This window comes from Ornithorhynchus anatinus, chromosome 7, assembly GCF_004115215.2.
Source record: "Ornithorhynchus anatinus isolate Pmale09 chromosome 7, mOrnAna1.pri.v4, whole genome shotgun sequence".
Lineage (NCBI taxonomy): Eukaryota > Metazoa > Chordata > Mammalia > Monotremata > Ornithorhynchidae > Ornithorhynchus > Ornithorhynchus anatinus.
In genome coordinates, this window is record NC_041734.1 from 13,323,149 (window position 1) to 13,330,044 (window position 6,896).

General features: G+C 45.7%; 1 long non-coding RNA gene across 1 annotated transcript in view; it reads right to left on the reverse strand.

Annotated features, from left to right (window-relative positions):
• LOC120638509 overlaps positions 1 to 6,625 on the reverse strand; it is a 55,552-nt gene extending 48,927 nt beyond the window's left edge. Inside the window, exon 1 of the long non-coding RNA XR_005660209.1 lies at positions 6,239 to 6,625. This is a non-coding gene — a long non-coding RNA (uncharacterized LOC120638509). The remainder of the gene's footprint in view (positions 1 to 6,238) is intronic.
• Positions 6,626 to 6,896: the final 271 nt, after the last annotated feature.

Here is a 6,896-nt window from a genome sequence, read left to right on the forward strand (position 1 = left end):
AAGGAAGGCAATATATGTGCTACTCTCTTCTTTGGCCCTTGACAGACAGGTATGGCCAGAGAAAACAACTGTGAATGCCTGACTTGGGCCCTATTACAAAACAAATGAGAACAACCAAGCATTTTGTATACATAGGTCATGCTGGTTAAGAATTTGAGCACCCACAGAAGCTGTGTGCTCTTCAGAATGGACCAAACATAGTTCTTGTTAATTTTCCAACTCATGGCCACCAACCATTCTGTCTCCTCCAGGCACAGGCACTTCCTGCACTATTTCATACACACTGTACTCTCTTTTGCCTCAGGCTTGTGAAAGCTCCTTGGAGAAGGATTTGTTTCGTTCTTTGTTTAGCAAATAGCATTTCAGAGGGCTCTTGCCTGGGCCCATTTAACAACACTTTATAATTAACTGAAGCAGGCTGCAAACTGGCTTTACTGTGAGCACTTCATCACCTCTCATGGAAACCCACTTCCAGGAGAAAGTCACTGCTCACCTTCTGTTCAACCTTGCCCAATGGAAATTTTTTTTTCAATTCTCAATTTTTTCAATTATTTTCTTCCTCCATCTCATAAAACCAACTGGTATCCTTCTAGCGTAGTTGGGGAACTGAAAAACCTGCTAGAAAAGTATCACTTTTGGGAAGACACAGGGGTCCTTAAGCAGCATGACTCAGTGGAAAGAGCCCAGGCTTGGGAGTCAGAGGTCGTGGGTTCGAATCCCAGCTCTGCCACGTGTCAGCTGTGTGACTTTGGGCTAGTCACTTCACTTCTCGGTGCCTCAGTTACCTCATCTGTAAAATGGGGATTAACTGTGAGCCTCACGCGGAACAACCTGATTACCCTTTATCTACCCCAGCGCTTAGAACAATGCTCTGCACATAGTAAGCGCTAAACAAATACCAACATTATTATTATTATATGTTGAATAGGGGTTATGAGTCAACTGTTTGTGGAGGGACTCTTTGAAGCATTTACTGATGGAGGTAACTGGAGGCCAAGACCTCCAACAGGAAACTGCAACAAGTTGACCTTAAAGCCTGGTGAAATCAATAGATGATAAAATGAAATGGTGTGCAAACCCAACGAAAAGTCATGATGTGTAAAACACTGTCATCTCATGAAGATCACAACACCAACATGGAGAAAGGAAAACAGCTCCAGGCACTGAAACAAATGCAACCATGCAGCAAGAGGCACTTAGTACTTCTTACACACATACTCCATGGAATGGTGTGACAGTCACATGGTGCCTATCAATAAAATTGTCACCATCAGTTGCCTCTTCAATCCCAAAGGACAGAGACACAGAGAGATCAACAGACTACTCACATATCTCACTGAGGCCTGAATTTATGCATTTTTCTTTTCCTGACGGGACACTGGATAAAATTCATGGGGGAGAGACATGAATGCTGTCAGGAAACGAGCTGAAGGAGCATGCTTTGCAATCCTTTTAAGGTCCTAATTTGGTCAGAACTGCCACAGAAGATAATGGGTTGGTGAGTATTTTCTTCAAGAGGCTCCTCAGCTGGACCCAAAAGGCCAACTTTGAAGGAATGGTCATTGAGAAAAATCCCCAGCCACACTGAATTGGTGACCAGAGGGAGCCAAACACTGATATACTCCAGGGAAATCACCATTTGATTTCTATTCTGCTCCCCAGACTCAGACTCTGAAATGCAAATGCAAGAAAGCACATACACTGTGGCATTCTCCATCATTTTGCTAACTTCCTTGGCCTCGGGGAATACCCAGGTCAGAAGCAAGGCGGAAGTCCAGGGGTGATGGAGTTGGGGGGTGTTGGGGTGGGGAGAGGCAGCGGGCAGTTGGTTTCAAATGAAAAGTCCCTGGGGAGTTCCCAAACCCACTGGGTGTTGACCTGGGTTGAGATTGCAGTCCATTATCTAATTATACAATCTCCAAACTAATAATACTTTGAAAGCCTTTCTTTTCATCTCCATCCCCCACTTGGGCCCCATAATTTCAGAAATTTATCCAATCCCCATCTGGATTTAATTATTCATGTCCTACCCTCCTACGCCCAAGATAATTGCTTTAGTTTTGTGTTTGTCCCTGCTATGAAATAACCAAGTTTCCCAGCCAACAGCCTGGAACAGCCAGCATTTCGGGAAGTAATTCAAGATGTAGGTGAGCCCAGAGGTGATATGACATGGAGGGGATCCCAAGTGCCCACTTAGTCACTATTCACCTTCAATGGACCTGGACCAAAAAAAAAAAAAAAATGGTCCCCATGGTTGTTCGCCTCAGGAAGTCTTGCCGACGCACCTGGGATTACGGGTTGGGAAACCCTCCTCCGCCAGCTTCCTCTCCACCACACCTATCTGTCTTCATCTCCCACCACACCCTGATTTTTGGACCCTCTCCTACTACACAAAACTACTGCTTTTCCCTCCTCTTTCCACTCCCTCCTGAGTCATTGCTCACATCCTACCTCCCACTTGGAACACCCTCCCCATTCCTCTCCAACAGAGTGCTTCTCTCTCTCTACTTTCAAGGCTCAACTCTTCCCTAAATCCTTTCCAGATTAATCCCATTTGGCCCAGATTCCCAAACATGCCCATAACTAGCCTACTTGTCTGCTCCAAAGCTCTTAGGGTGCAGAAGGGCACAGTGGGCTTGTGAATGGCTGTGATCAAAGGCTCAAGTGGACTAATCTCATGCCTAGCAAAGCCCTCATTTCCTCTACTTCCTCTTCCTTCTGCATCACCCTTGCAGTTCTATTTGTACCCTTTATTCACCCCTCCCTCGGTCCACAGCACTTTTGTACAAATACATAATTTATTTCAATGCCCCTCTAGACTATGAACTCCTTGTGGGCAGGGAACATACCTACCAATTCTGTTACATCGTGGTCACCCAAGCACTTAGTATTTGCTCTGCATACAGTCTATGCTCAATAAATATCACTGATTAAATAATTTATGTCCTAAAAGAACAGAACCGGTGTAAGACTCTGGTGGGGTCTGGGCAGTGGAAACCCGAGATTTTGCTCCGGTCAACATCCTATCTGTCCCCACCGCACCCTTAACTCTGCAAGCTCTCTCCCCTGACTGACCCTGCCAAGGTTATTTGGGAATAGAACCAGCACAGAAAAGGGAAGTTTGCTGTCAAGGCAGCCGCTAGGAGGTCATAGGTTCCGGTCAACCAACGGTCAGTTTCTTTGGAGGATAAAACTGTCCTGAAAAGACCTATAAATTGTTTTCAAATACCTTATTGAGGTGGTTGGAGGTAGCCCAAAGGGGAAAGGGAGAGTTTGACTCCACGTATGTTGACTCATGCTATAAAATGTCAATTCAATAATGATTTGTTATTTACAGGAAAGAAGGGCTTTGAATTTGAATGAAAAAGCCACACCCACCCACATAAAGCCCTACTGTTGAAAATAGCCATAAATGCTAACTCCTGTACATTTCTTAAAGCAAACTTTTGAAAATGGTAAGTATAAAGCATGGGGATCAGTAAATTTGAATTGGGGTGAGGGTGGTAAGAGAAGAAGTTTGCTGCTAAAATAATTAGCTGCCTGGAAGGCTTAACTCCATTTTAGGGGCCACATCCTGCTCTCCCGGGCCAAAAATGTTCCCAAAAATACTTCAAAAAGGTCACTCCCTTTCCTAGAGGGGGACTCAGTGATCCTGACAGCAAACAACCAACCACAGGAAAAAGAAGTGTAAGTTAGGGGTTTACCCCAGGCTTATCAAAACCAAATGGAGGAGGAGGAGGAGCAGCTGGTCTGGGGAAGAGAATGGAAATGTCAGGTTCCTGCAAAGAGTGGGTACCCTGACTGGCTATGTCTCTGGCCCTGAACTCGGCTTTCCCCAGAGAATACAATTCAGCTCTCCTGGTTGTATTTCCCTTCAGAATATGCCACTTGGGCAGATTGCAACAAGATTTGCTTCCAGTAGATACAGAATCAAAGCCAGGAGCTTCTTGCACTGATGCATAGAGCATCGCTGTCTTTTAATTCTGGGAGCTAAGCAGTGCTTGTCAACCAAAAAAAGCCCCCACAGCAGTCAACTTCCAAGTCCAAGAAAAACAGGACTCTGGGGAAGGAGGGAATAAGATTTCTCAGTGATGTTGCTCCTGGAGCTAAGGGATGCTGGACACAAGTTTGACAGAAGCAGGACCCACTCTCGGGGATCCCTACCAAGTCCCCTCCCCAAATTTACCTATTCCCAGTTGGAGATTGCTTACTTGCATCCCCACAACTGTAAACTAATCCCTTTCCCAGTCTGTAAAATCTTCCTGTTTCTTCCTCCAAAAGTAAGCATTCAGTGAGTACTGAAGGGAAACAGTGTGGACTAGTGGATAGAGTACAGACCTGGGAGTCGGTAGAACCAGGGTTCTAAACCAGGCTCTGCCACTTGTCTGCTGTGTGACCTTAGGCAAGTCACTTCACTCTCTGTGCCTCAGTGACCTCATCTGTAAAAGGGGGATTAAGATTATGAATCCCATTTGGGACATGGACTGTGCCCAAACTGATTAGCTTATATCTAACCCAGTATTTAGTACAGTGCCTGTCACATAGTAAGCGCTTAACATATACCATAAACAAGTTCCATTTATTGATTAAAAAGTCCTTAACGCAAGGCTTTGGCAAGAAAATTAAATCAGACTGCCTTCAGCCTTGCCATTTCAAAGGCAACTTTATTTTCACCTTCTATTATTTCTTTGTTGCAAGGGAAGCTAAGAGTGTGAGAAATGGGAGTTCTGAAAGTGGGGCAGGAGGAGACCCTGCTGTATCACTGTACCCCAGTTCCTTACCAGCTTCTCCAGGTGGGGTTCTGTGCTCCAATTCTCAATCCCAGCCAGAAAACCCAAAAGACGAGACATGCCATGCCTCAGACTCTCTGCTGGCATGAATGGCAGGAAAGCTGGCCAGCTGGTGTTATAGCACTCCCATTATGTGCCTCCAATCCCATCCAGGAACTTTCTTTCCTTTGACCTTCTGGTCATAGGGAATGAAAAACCACCCCGAAGCTCAAACTGGACCAAGACTTGAACTGCAAAACTGGACATTTGCATTGGCCTGGAAACAAATCCTGTCAACCCCAAATTCATTTGCTTTGGCCTTCGTCGGCCCCGAGTCATGGCCCACTACTTAGGAGCATCAGGGTAACCCAGGAAAGCTCTGACAGAGAGGTGGGAGTGGGCACCATTTACCCTTTCAGAAGTGGTTCTCAGGGATTTCAACCTGTGGGTAAGGTGGCAGCTTGGCTGGTGTTCTGTTTCCCTTGTGATTGGTTCATACGGCTCTGGCTCATTCCACTGTGGTACAGCAAAGAATGTCTGTTTCCTTCCAGCTTCTCACATTTCTCCTCTATCTCTCCTCAGACGCCAGAGTCCATCCAGTTCTTCACTGGTAATGGCAGGAATGCCGCAGCAGCAGAGACCACTAACCATCTCAGCTTGATGCCAACCAAAGTCCCCCAGAGAGAGAAGAGCTCTGGCTGGAAGTGCCATCCGCCGCTCTATTTGCTGCTGTTAGGGCCAAATCCTTGGGAAACAGTGTGGCTTAGTGGAATGAGCACGGGTTTGGGAGGCAGAGTTCACAGGTTCTAATCCCGGGTCCACCACTTGTCTGCTGGGTGACCTTGAGCAAGTCACTTGACTTCTCTGTGCCTGTTACCTCATCTGGAAAATGGGGATTAAGACTGTGAGCCTCACGTGGGACAACCTGATCACCTTGTATTTACTCCAGAGTTTAGAACAGTGCTTGACATATAGTAAGTGCTTAACAAATACCCTCATTATTATTATTTTCTTTTCATCATGAAGGATGAAATCCCCAATATGAGTCTTAGAGAAGTATGAGCTAATCAATGGTGTCTTTTATGCACTGAATATGTGCAGAGCACTGAGAAGCTGTGTGGTCTAGTGGAAAAAACACAGGCCTCAGAGTCAGAACGTAAAGGGTCCTAATCCCAGCTCCATCACTTGTCTGCTGTGACCTTGGGCAAGTCACTTAACTTCTCTGTGTCTCAGTTACTTCATCTATAAAATGGAGATATAGACCATGAGTCCTATATAGGAAATGGGTGTCAAACCTGATTACCTTGCATCTATCCCAGCAGTTAATACAGTGCCTCGCACATAAGTGCTTAACAAATACCATTAAAAAAACGGGGGGGGCCGGAAAAATACAACATAATACATTAGAGCCAGAGATACAAAGCAAGATCAAAGGACAACCACAGATAGATCAAGAAGATTCATCTTACCTAGGCTCCACATAACCGAGGGAAGGAGGCATCTTCATATTGCAACTACAAGCGACCCTCAAAAATAGGCAGCTGAGTGGTCTTTCGAGACCTCAACCCAAGAAGAGGCAAGGGAAGAGCCAATATGTCTCTAGCCACAACCTCTCCCCTGGAGCCTGCTAAAATTGTCCTTGCCATCAGCAGGTGGAGGTAGTTGTCAGGAATGGTAACTCGATCCAGTTGCCCGCTGGGCATCAATGCCTAAGAGGTCAGGAAGGGCAGGGTTGTGCTGGTTTATCTCAACCCTTTCCCAAGCTCCTCTCCTCTCAAGCAGAACCATGACCCTTAGCCCATCACCCAGGGGTGGTAGGGGCACACTGCCTGCAACTGCTAGCAAAGTCAGTGGTCTTATTTTTGTTTAATCATCAGAAAACAAAGAAATGTAACTATATCATTTCCCCCCCCCTCCAAGAAATATTCTGTTGTGGCTTCCAGCGTGGCCACCCTCCTCTTCATTAGACAAAATAACATGAGACAGCAATTCATAAAAGGAATACAACAGCTGCTTCTGGAAGTGCTAATTTAACCTAGCAGGAAACTGTCAGCTCATTGGCCCCCTGAGAAAACTCAGAATCATTATCAGGTGTTGTAGTGTCTGAGGCTGAAGGACTAGGGATTA